General features: G+C 40.5%; 1 protein-coding gene across 3 annotated transcripts in view; it reads left to right on the forward strand.

The window, feature by feature from the left end:
- LOC133271965 (transcription initiation factor TFIID subunit 4-like) overlaps window positions 1-12,151 on the forward strand; it is a 149,092-nt gene that overhangs the window by 98,146 nt on the left and 38,795 nt on the right. The gene's annotated exons all lie outside the window — the stretch shown is intronic.

The raw sequence follows: 12,151 nt of genomic DNA on the forward strand, positions 1-12,151 counted from the left end.
CTTTTTACAGAATGGCTAGTTGTCCCCTGCAGCTGCAAAAATGTGTTTGCAATCTTGCTAAATTGTATGCTTTTTTAATAAGAATATTGTACTCTAGAAGCAGAATCTGGTTCATTAACAGGATTCTTCTGTTATCTTAAATGGAGAAGTAGCTACACTACTCAATGGAATGCAAAATCGTCGTAAGCATGATATATATTAGCCAAAGTAGAAAACTAGGATAATTAGGTTAACTTATGTTAGATAATGCAGTAAGAATACTGTGTTGTTTAGTACAGATAAAGTTTGGGTGCTTTTATTTCTGCTAATATGACTACAAATAAGAGTCAAAGTAATTCTCCCTATTATATGCGTGTTCTGAGGAAAATGCAAATGTTTTGTTTTGAATAACTGACTAACAGTTTTGGCTCTGACATTTGGCTATCTAAATGCCAGGCGATTCCAAAGACCTTTTTGTTTCCCATTTTGGATAGCTTTTATCTGACTTCTCTCTCTTTTCATGTGCTAAGATTAGTGCAAAGGAATTAGCTGAGCTAGGAACAGAAACGCATCTTGTGTATATTCTGAAGTTGACTTATGACTTTAGATATGTAGAAGGTGCTCCTGTTTTCTAGTCAAAGTAGTTTCAGGCTGAGGGAGCTTGCTGGGTTTTGTGCTGTCTTGTTGCATTGCCTTCCTTTCAGTCTCCCTCCTTGTCTTACATTCAGTAAAGAATTCTGTTCTCATCTGCAAGCACTTGTAAGAAATGCTGGGGCAACAGAACAAAAAAGAACTTCCATTAGAAGCTAAACAGTGATAGCTTTGGCTTCCATTGTTTAATTTAAAACTAATTTGAAACTTTGAAATAATATATGGTCCCTTCAGATTCATGATGTACAAATGTACGTCCTCCATACATCTTTACTTGATGAAAGGAATGTTTTTTCCTAAATACCAGAAATTCATTTTTATTTTCTATTGTCCCCTTAAAAATATCTTTTTTTAAGCTTTTATAGTTTGGTTAACCAAATTGTGGTCACCTTTGGTGAAACATTTTATTCAGAGCTATATGCCTGGGTGGGTTATGGTGAACAGCTTCCCTCTGTCTAGAAGCTCCTTGCTCTCCTGGTATAGTACTTAAAGGAAAGATAAAGGTCTGTGGCAAATTCCAAAAGTTTCTGGAGATTTTTTACTTCCTTTGTTGCACTCTTAGACCAAATTTTGCTGAACTTCTTTGTTACTCAATTGACAAATTACCCTTGAGGCTTTTGCTGATACATACCCTTGAGGCTTTTGCTGATACATAGATATCCTGGAGTCATGAATTGTGTGACTTCTGCCAGTTCAGACTGAAGTGCTCCCATCCCTCTCCTTCTGGCTGACTTATATTGGTGTCTGGCTGCAAATTGATTTCAAAGACTTGGATGCTGTATCTGGATTATTCAGAGTCTTTTGGGGGGTTAGTATTGTAGAAGCTGTGTCATACAAGTTGGCTGCTAGAAACTCCCTCTCTTTTTCTGAGCTACATACGAGGGCTGCTGTGCAGAAGTAAACCGAGCTCCTCAAAAATGTTTCACTTTAAAAAGGTTCTGGAAGTTTGTATTGTTTGTCTAAGGCTATCTGATTTATCTTCTTTGGATTTCTGGAAATTATAAACAACAGAGAAAACTATTTTAAAACTATATCCTGTCCAGACATCCCCTTAGCCCAGTTCGAGTTTCAGATGTCTGATTTCCACTATGGTCTGTGACCTTCTGATCTCTCTAAGTGATTTCTAAGCTGCTTAAGTCCTTGCTACTGATAATCTATTTGCAAGGTCTGAGTTGGTAAGAGCTTTCTTGGCCTACCCTTTTTGACATACATGTCTGCTTTTGTTGCAGCTAGGACACTGCACATTTGCTGATCCAAAGTGATAACATTTACAAATCATCCCACCCTGCATTTTACATTTTTTCCATTTCTGAACTCTTGTTTGATATTTTACTTGGTTGCATTGGCTATTTTTTTTCAATGAGAAGTGTTGAATTTCAGTCCAGTTTCTTGGTTTAACAGAAATACTAGCTCACAATTTCTCTTTGGAAATTAGATGTTTTTAACAATAACTTTTTGATCTGAGCAGGAGGTCAGTTTGTGGAGTAGTGGTGGTTATTCTGCTTAAGAGAAGTTGATGGGAGAGTTTAGTGTTTCTGTGATCAAGTACTGTTTGTTGTACACAGAGAAACAGCTCTTTTAAATGTGAACAAGTTTGTGCTCATGATTGGAAATATTCTTCTACCAGCACTTTGTTCAAGAGTGTTTTCTTTAAACTGTCTCACATTGCCAGGGCTCATTTGAACTTGTTTGCTTGTTTTCCTGTTGTAGATAAATTGACTTTTTTTCTGATGGTAGAATTAGTTTAAATTATCAAGGCCAGGCACATCATTTGCCTCTTCTGTACTAGTATGGCTGCGGGTTTTGACCACTTTTACCTGGGGAGAGTGAAAATTAGAAGTTTTGGAGTGAGGCTGATTTTATATCATGTATGTTTGTTGTTTTGCTTCTCCATGCACCCATATTAAAAAAAAAAAAAAATCCTTTCAAAAAATAGGAATAAAAGATTTTACAAAAAAGTGCATGAGCAGGGGTTAGGTGTCCTCAAATAACACTGCCACCAAATGTGTAACTAGTTTCAGACTGTGATTACACAGTAACCTGAGCTAATCTCAATGTGATCTCTATCCCAATCCCTAGTAGTGCATTCCTGCCCCTTCCCTTTCATTGGCTCTGGCTCTTGTTGTACCTTGTGCTAACCCGTTCCCATTTGATAAATTGGCAGAAAACTAACCTAACAGCAATAAAAAGTGAATAGTTTCAGCTTAGCTTGTTGAAGTAGTTTGGCCTAGAGCCCAGTGGGCACTGGAGAAGGAACTTACAAGAAGACAGAGACGGCAAACTTGAGATCACCTGCTCTTCATTCACTTTCTTTTTAGTACCTTTCTTGTCTTCTCATATTTTAGATAATCTGATAGAAACACAGGTTCCTCTGTAGCAGCTAGCAGCTCATCAGTAATTCATTTTGCTTATTATAATATTGTGGCTTAGATCAAGAGTGAAAGAGAAGGAGTAAAGAGAAATGAGGTATCTTTAGAAGAATTCAGCTTCTCTGCCTTGCAGAGTTGAAAATACTGCATTTGCAGATTTTTGTTTTTTCATGTTCTTAATGATAGGACAAGCTTATTGGAAAATAAATGTTACTGCATTTTGGAATTTAATGCATGATTATCAAGTTAGGAATCTAGTAATCTTGAGCTGTATTATGCATTTATCAACAGTGCTGTGTGATTCTTATTTGCTGTGTCCTGTTGATGCTTGCGTTGATACACAGCAGTGGATGGCAAAGGATGACATATACAGGAATGGGAGAACAACCACTTCAGCTCTTTAGTTAGTATCCTTAAGCACCTCTAATGTCAGGTTATTTTGAGTTGCTTTTGTTTACCTTATGGATTTCGAATCTATTCAGTTCATGTTTTTCAAGTTTTTGTCTTGAATCTTAAGGCTTTTTCTTTTTTATTATGTAAAGTGTGGAGGTTAAATACAAGTAGTTTTCTGTATTTAATAATAATAAAATAATTTGGCTTTACATCAAGACCTATGGCTAGTATCCCAAAATACATAAATACAGAGTATATGTTTGAAATATCTCAGGGTATAATTTGTTTAAATATAAAGTGAAAGCCCTCTCCTGGTACTTGCTGGCACAGATGGTTTTTGAATACTGAGCTTCCAAACGCAGCTTCAGGGCTAGTTCAGTGAATCACCACTTATTGAAGACAGTCATTTTAGGGATAAGAAAACCCCCTCTTTCTCACATAGTGGAAGAGCACTCATGTTAAGAATATTCACCATACTGTACCAAACACCATCTTTCAGAATTTGCAGGACCATATGTTGGGTCAGCGCTCAAGGGAGATCTGATACTTTGAGTCTTTTCTTATCCAGGATATTCCAACCATCATATTAGTCAAGGAAGATAATGTTCTTGCAGACCTGGAAGGTCCCAAAACAGCTACAGTTCAAACAGTGATGTTTTGTGTAGAGAGAAGCTAATTATGCAAGTGATTGTAATATGTATTTTGGGCATGAGGCACCACATTTTTTTAATTAATCTTTCAGATGGCACAATTTGAGCATTTTAACACTGTTTTCATTTTAAAGTTTTGTATAAAATATAATTTAAAATTCTGCTTGAGACTTGGAAATCTGTGTTATCCCAGAGACTTCCAAATGCAGACATAGAGAAGTTACTTAATATTCCTGTCTATCAGATCTTTATACTACTAGTCATTCCTAATTTCTAAGTGGAAATATAGGGATGTATTCATGGTGATTTGGGAGGCACTTGAGTTCTATGACAGAGCTGGAAAAAAGAACTTTTGACTACCTTTTCTTTTTTGTTATCCAGGACTGAATATGATTAATTTGTTTGCGCACGTTACAGCTGCCTTCCTCACTTCATGCTTCAGTTATCCATAGACATTTCAGCCACTACAGCAATTATTCGTCAGATCTGCTTTTAGTATTTTAACAATATTAAGAAGAAATCAAAGTCCTGGGTAATTTTCAATTTGGAATGGGTCAGACATGATGAAAAAGTAGGACAGAGCTGCCTCTAGGAAAATCTGGCTTTGTTTCCTTCCTTTCTCTCCCTTTTAAACAAGAAGGTATGTCTTGCAGAAGTCTTTGTTACAGGAGGGTTGTGCATTGGGTTCTCTCCAAAATGCCTACTCAACAAATATCATGGAGATTCAAAAGTTCATGAATCAGCCAACGTAACTGTGAGGCATAACTGCTTCTGACACACCTGAAAGAGTTAGAACCAATGAATAGCCTTATTTTGAAGAAAAACACCAATCAGTGGGATTGCCCTGCTCTGAGCAAATCTTCAGGGTATTCCTTCACGTTTTTTGGCACTAAAGTAATTCTATGGCATGCACTTTCAAAGATCCTTGGAAGGACTTGTTCTACAGCTCAAGTCACAGCTTGGTCTTCATACTGTATAGTTTGCTCTTGATAAATTATTTTTTGTTTAAAGTGGTCAAGATGTGTTTAGAAAGGACTGGAATATAAAGAGCCTTTACACTGGTTAAGCTTGAGTTATATGAAAGCAGATACAATAGACGAGAACACCTTTTGCAAGTGTTTATGGTTCAAGAAGTTAAAGCTTGCTTTTTGTGCTTTTAAACCTGTAGACTAATGGCAGAACAGGAGGAATTTTTATGATTTATTGTGTCATTGCCTTTTCAAGCACTCTTTGCTCCACGTATCACTGACATGATAGAATGCAGTGGTTCTCTCAGACCAGTTTTGATGTAGGATGTTATTGCTGCAGATAGTTATGATTTCGGTTGAGATATCCCAAAACTACCAGTTAAATACACATGTTTGAATTTTCAAGGAGACAGAAGGAAGTTATGGACTTTCTCCTTGTAATTTTTTTATGTAATTCCATGCGTATTACTTTGAGTCTTTGAAAATCTCAAGTTTAGTTTCAGCTTCTCTGGCCTGTTTTATTTTCTGTTTCCAAAAGTCAAATATATATTAAAATAATTCACAGGAAATGTATTAATATCTATTTGAAAATTGGTCTTTTGAAAGACTATATACATGTTATCCTAATTAATAATTGCAGCTATTTTTCTCATTCTGAAGTAAATGAGATTTCAGTTTCAAAAAAATTTCCCCAATAATAAATTTCCATTTAAAAAGCTTTAATTTCAAAGTGGTTTTACCCCATGATGAACACAGATGATTTTTTTTTAGAATTCAGGGTTTTTGTGAGACAAGGTTTGTAAACATGACTCTAATGCATCTTACAGACTTAGTAAAATGTAGGAAGGCTTAAGAGATGATGGTTAATGCTGTGTTTGCATTGGTGATAAATAATTCTAATCTGGAGAGAACATATAGAAATACATTTGTGCCTGTTGCAGACAGGCAGGAATACAGACGGTGAGTCAGGAGGCAGAAGAACAATTTTGCATGGATCTCAGTTGACAGGAGGAAAAAGCCAGGCAGCAATGCAAGAAAATAGAAGGTGGCTCTCTGCCAGCAAAAACATTCTTTTTTGCTAGTAGAACAGGTTTGCATACTGTGTGTATTCCTTTGATCTGTGTAACACAAAATATTCTGACAGAGGTTCAATGATACTAATAATTTTTCTTATTGGCCAAGACAAATTTGATTTTTACTTCATTTGGAGATGGAAATGGTAGTTGATCCCTCCTGACTGCATGACAGCCCTAACGTGTTCTAGCACACAGAAGAGCACTTTTCTCTGCTTTTCAGGGGTTCCTTATTGGAGTCTTAAATAGCATTTGGGGGGGGGGGGGGGGGGGGTGTTGATATTTTTTTTGGTTGGTTGGTTTGTTGTTTTGAGGGGTTTTTTTTGTTTAATTTAAATCCTCCTTGAATTAAAAAAAAAGTTGCATTTTTTGAAAAAAAAATAGTTTTATCGATGTGGTAATATTGGATACAGTCTTTATTTACAGATATTTTATAAATATACTGTGTGCAGCTTATTAGCATGGAAACTGAGAACCTGGCAAAATGACTTTTGAGTAGTTAATAGTTCATCTATTATTTGGCGCTCCCTAAATAGGTTTGCTGCTGTTGCTGTGAAAGAGTATTGTTTTTCCTCTTGCAGAAGGCAGCTACCTTGAGGATTTGTGGGGAAAGAGGGTATGTGAGCTTGCTTTTTGGTTTTGGTTTGGGGTTGGATTTTTCTGTATCTTCAATTGTCTTCTCCATTTGTCTTCGTGATTTTTCAGACACTGAAGGATAAAGCACATTTTACAGCCTGTTTTTCTGACACGGTTCTAGCCTATTTCTTTCTTATGGCTAAATAAAACTAGTAAGACTAAGACAAAGTCTGAAAGGGTCTAGCTGAGGGTTTGTCAAAATTGGCTTGAGTCTCTCCATTGATTTCAGAAGGTGAGACCCAAAGTGCTATGACATTTTTAGGTGTCAGTAAAAATAATTTTTAAAACCTGACCATAGAATTGGAAAAAAATCTTAAATTTAAAAAAAAGTTTAAAACCTGACCATAGTATGTGGAAAGATTTAGACCTATATCTTAAAATAGCAATGTTTCCCTTTTAATTGGTCCTCATCCAGAAGAGTCACATGAGTCACCAAATAGATTCATTTCCTTCAATGCCAAATAGATTTTGTGGATTTTTTTTTTTCTTTTTGCCTAAAAAGTCATTTACTGAAGTTAAGGTATTGAAAAAGTCTCAGGAATTTGAAATTTATTGAGATGCCTATTCTGGGATATTTCCAGCTTGATTCTTTATAGGAAGTCAAGGTCATACAGAGAGTGACTGTAATTTAACATTTTAATCATAGAATACCAGGTTAGAAGGGACCTCAAAGATCACATGGTCCAGCCTTTCTTGCCAAAAGCACAGTCTATGCTACATGCCCCAGTACCCTGTCCACCCGAATCTTAAAGTGTCCAGTGTTGGAGAATCCACCGCTGCCTGTGGAGAAGGACTTGGGGGTGTTGTTTGATGAGAAACTGAAAATGAGCCAACTTCAGTGTGCGCTCCCAGCCCAGAAACCAACCGTATCCTCGGCTGCATCAAAAGCAGCGTGACCAGCAGGTCGAAGGAGGTGACCCTGCCCCTCTACTCTGCTCTTTGTGAGACCTCACCTGGAGTATTGTGTGCAGTTCTGGTGTCCTCCACATAAAAAGGACATGGAACTGTTGGAACAAGTCCAGAGGAAGCCATGAGGACGATAAGGGGGCTGGAGCACCTCCCGTATGAAGACAGGCTGAGAAAGTTGGGGCTGTTCAGCCTGAAGAAGAGAAGGCTGCGTGGGGACCTCAGAGCAGCCTTCCAGTATCTGAAGGGGCCTACAAGGATGCTGGGGAGGGACTCTTCATCAGGGTGATAGGGTGATGTAGTGATAGGACAAGAGGTAACAGGTTTGCACTTAAACAGGGGAGATTTATGTTAGGTATAAGGAAGATATTCTTTACTGTGAGGGTGGTGAGGCACTGGCACAGGTTGCCCAAAGAAGTGGTGAATCACAGAATCCCAAGGGTTGGAAGGGACCTCAAAAGATCATCTAATCCCACCCCCCTGCAAGAGCAGGGTAACCTAGAGTACATCACACAGGAACTTGTCCAGGCGGGCCTTGAATATCTCCAACGTAGGAGACTCCACAACCCCCCTGGCCAACCCGTTCCAGTAAAGAAGTTTTTCCTGATGTTCACATGGAATCTCCTATGCTCCAGTTTACACCCATTGCCCCTTGTCCTATCACTGAACATCACTGAAAAAAACCTAGCTCCATCATCCTGACACTCACCCTTTACATATTTGTAAACATTGATGAGGTCACCCCTCAGTCTCCTCCAAGCTAAAGAGTCCCAGCTCCCTCAGCCTCTCCTCATAAGGGAGATGTTCCACTCCCTTAATCATCTTTGTGGCTCTGCGCTGGACTCTTTCCAGCAATTCCCTGTCCTTCTTGAACTGAGGGGCCCAGAAGTGGACACAATATTCCAGATGTGGCCTCACCAAGGCAGAGTAGAGGGGGAAGAGAACCTCTCTTGACCTACTAACCCCACCCTTTCTAATGCACCCTAGGATGCCATTGGCCTTCTTGGCCACAGGGGCACACTGATGGCTCATGGTCATCCTCCTATCCACCAGGACCCCCAGGTCCCTTTCGCCTTCACTACTGTCCAGCAGGTCAACCCCCAGCCTGTACTAGTACATGGGGTTGTTCTTCCCCAGATGCAAGACTCTACACTTGCCCTTGTTGAATTTCATCAAGTTCCTCCCTGCCCAACTCTCCAGCCTGTCCAGGTCTTGCTGAATGGCAACACAGCCCTCTGGTGTGTCAGCCACTCCTCCCAGTTTAGTATCATGGGTGAACTTGCTGAGGGTACACTCAGTTCCCTCATCCAGGTCGTTGATGAAAACATTAAACAGCACTGGTCCCAGCACCGACCCCTGAGGGACTCCACTAGTCCCAGACCTCCAGCTAGATTCTGCCCCATTGACCACAACTCTCTGCCTTCTTCCTTTCAACCAGCTCTTGATCCACCTCACTACCTGATCATCAAGCCCACACTTCCTTAGCTTATCTATGAGGATGCAGTGGGAGACAGTATCAAATGCCTTACTGAAATCAAGAAAAACCACATCTACTGCTCTACCATCATCCATCCACCTAGTTACTTGCTCATAGAAGGCTATAAGGTTGGTCAAACATGACTTCCCCTTGGTAAAGCCATGTTGGCTGCTCTTAATGACCCCCTCATCCTTGATATGTCTAGAGACGGTGTCAAGAATAAGCTGTTCCATCACCTTTCCAGGGATGGAGGTAAGGCTGACCGGTCTATAATTACCCGGGTCCTCCTTCTTGCCCTTCTTATAGACCGGCGTGACATTTGCCATCCTCCAATCCTCAGGCACCTCTCCTGTTTCCCACGACTTACCGAAGATGATGGAGAGTGGCCCAGCAATGACCTCTGCCAGCTCCCTCAGCACCTGTGGGTATATTCCATCCGGACCTATCGATTCATAGATGTCCAGATTGCTTAACTGATCCCTAACCCAATCCTCATCTACCAAAGCAAACTCCTCCTTTATCCTCACTCCTTCTGAGGCTATAGGAATCTGGGTTCCCCAGGGAGAGTCTGCAGGAGTAAAGACAGAGGCAAAGAAGGCATTCAGCACCTCTGCCTTCTTTATATCCTCTGTCTCCAGGGCACCCACCTCGTTCAGCAGTGGGCCTATATTGCCTCTTGTGTTAGTTTTATTCGCTATGTATTTGAAGAAGCCCTTTCTATTGTCCTTAACCCGACTTGCAGGATTAAGTTCCAAAGAGGCCTTAGCTGTCCTAATTGCCTCCCTACATCCTCTAACAACTGTCCTATATTCCTCCCAAGTGGCCAGCCCATCCTTCCATAATCCATAGATTCTCTTTTTCCGCATGAGTTTGCCCAGCAGTTCCTTGTTTAACCATGCTGGTTTCCTGGCTCCCATACTTGACTTCCTACCCACTGGGACACTGATCCAGAGCTTGGAAGAAGTGGTCCTTGAATGCTGACCAACTATCTTGAGCCCCTTTACCACCTAGTACCCTTTCCCATGAGACTTCCCTTAGCAATTGATTGAAGACGCCAAAGTTGGCCCTTCGGAAATCTGGAACTGTGGCCTTGCTAGGTATTCTATTCCTCCCACACAGGATCCTAAACTCCACCATCTCATGGTCACTGCAGCCAAGGCTGCCATTGACCATCACCACTTCAACCAGACCCTCCTTGTTGGTGAGTACTAGATCCAGCAGTGCTCCTCTCTTAGTTGGTTTGTCCACCATTTGCATTAAGAAGTTATCATCAATGCACTGGAGGAATCTCCTAGACTGTGAATGATTGGCTGTGTAAGTCTTCCAGCAAATACCGGGTTAGTTAAAATCCCCCATGAGGACCAAGGCATGTAGTCGTGAGGCTGCTTTCAGTTGCCTGTATGAAAGCCTCATCAACTCCTTCGTCCTGATCAGGAGGTCTATAATAGACCCCCACAACTGTATCACCCGTACCAGCCTGTCCCTTGATTTGTACCCACAAACTTTCCACTTGCTCCTTATCTGCCCCTGAACAGAACTCAATACATTCTAGTCGCTCTCTCACATAAAGAGAATGCTCCATCACTGGTTGTGTTCAAGGCCAGGTTGGACAGAGCCTTGAGCAACCTGATCTAGTGGGAGGCATCCCTGCCCATGGCAGGGGCGTTGGAACTAGATGATCTTAAGGTCCTTTCCAAACCCAACTAATCTATGATTCTATTATTCCAACAGTTGATAGTTCTCATTGTGAAAATTTTTCCTCTTGTGTCCGACTGGAATCTTCCCAGGGATAAATTTTACCCGTCACCCCACATTTTTCTATGTGACTCCATGTAAAAATGGAGTCTCCGCTGTCTCTGTAGGCACCCTTTAAATACTGGATTAAGGTGATAAGGTCTCCCTTGAGCCATCTTCTATCAGGGCTGAACAAACCCAGTTGTCTCAGCCTTCATACAGCTTCCCACTCCTTGGGTCATCATTGTGGCCATTCTCTTGACTATCTCCAGTCTGCCCACATATTTTTTGTATAGAAGGGACCAAAACTGACCGCAGTATTCCAGGTGTGGCCTGAAAAGCATTGAGCAGAGGGGGGTAATGACTTCTTTATCTCTGCTGGTGATGCCCTTGTTGATATATCCCATTTATTTTATCCTGAGCCTTTAGACAAACAGGCTTGAAATTCAGTTGATTGATTGATTGAAAGATTAATGTTGCCATCTTCTAATGTGTTGTGGTTTAAGCCCAGCCAGTAACTCAGAACCCTGCAACCACTTGCTCACTCCCCTCCTCCCCTCTCTGGGCAGGATGGGGAGGAGAATCCAAAGAATGTATGCCCCACCAGTTGAGATAAGAATAACTAAAGTGTAATACAAAACTACCACCACTACTACTGCTAATAATAATAAGAGAAATAAGGGGAGAAGACAGAAAACTGAAAGAGGAAAGTAAATTAACCAATAAACAGAAGTGATGCACAATACAATTGCTCACCACCTGCCAAGTGATACCCAGCCCAATCCTCTCACAGGTATCCAAGTGATCTGCCCTTCTGGGTGACTCCCCCCAGCTTATATACTGGGCATGATGTGCTGTGGTATGGAATACCCCTTTGGCTAGTTTGGGTCAGGTGTCCTGTCTCTGCTCCCTTGCAACTTCTTGTGCCCTTCCTCACTGGCGGAGCATGAAACTGAAAAGTCCTTAATCGGGGTAAGCACTGTTGAGCAATAAGTAAAACATCAGTGTTTTACATGATGTAGGCACCTTACCTAGAACTACTGAAATTTTTGTTATTTTACCTGATGTAAACTGTAGAGTCAAACATTTGTCCCAGTTGTGTCTGTCCATCATGCATAGTCCTGTTCCTCATCTCCCCATCCCAAAACAACAGTATCTAAACTCTGCTTCTGTTCAGTCTTGACTATTTCAAAGAATTAAATCTATCTTGCATCCTCTTCTACATTTTCTAATGTAATACACAGAGAAAACAGTTTAGAATTATCAGATAAGCTCTTGTTTTTTGAAAATGTAAAGTTATCTGGATAAGCTTCAT

The sequence above is a fragment of the Pezoporus flaviventris genome, unplaced genomic scaffold, assembly GCF_033815535.1.
Source record: "Pezoporus flaviventris isolate CSIRO_AGI_PZ_B2104156 unplaced genomic scaffold, CSIRO_AGI_Pfla_v1 ptg000027l, whole genome shotgun sequence".
NCBI lineage: Eukaryota > Metazoa > Chordata > Aves > Psittaciformes > Psittacidae > Pezoporus > Pezoporus flaviventris.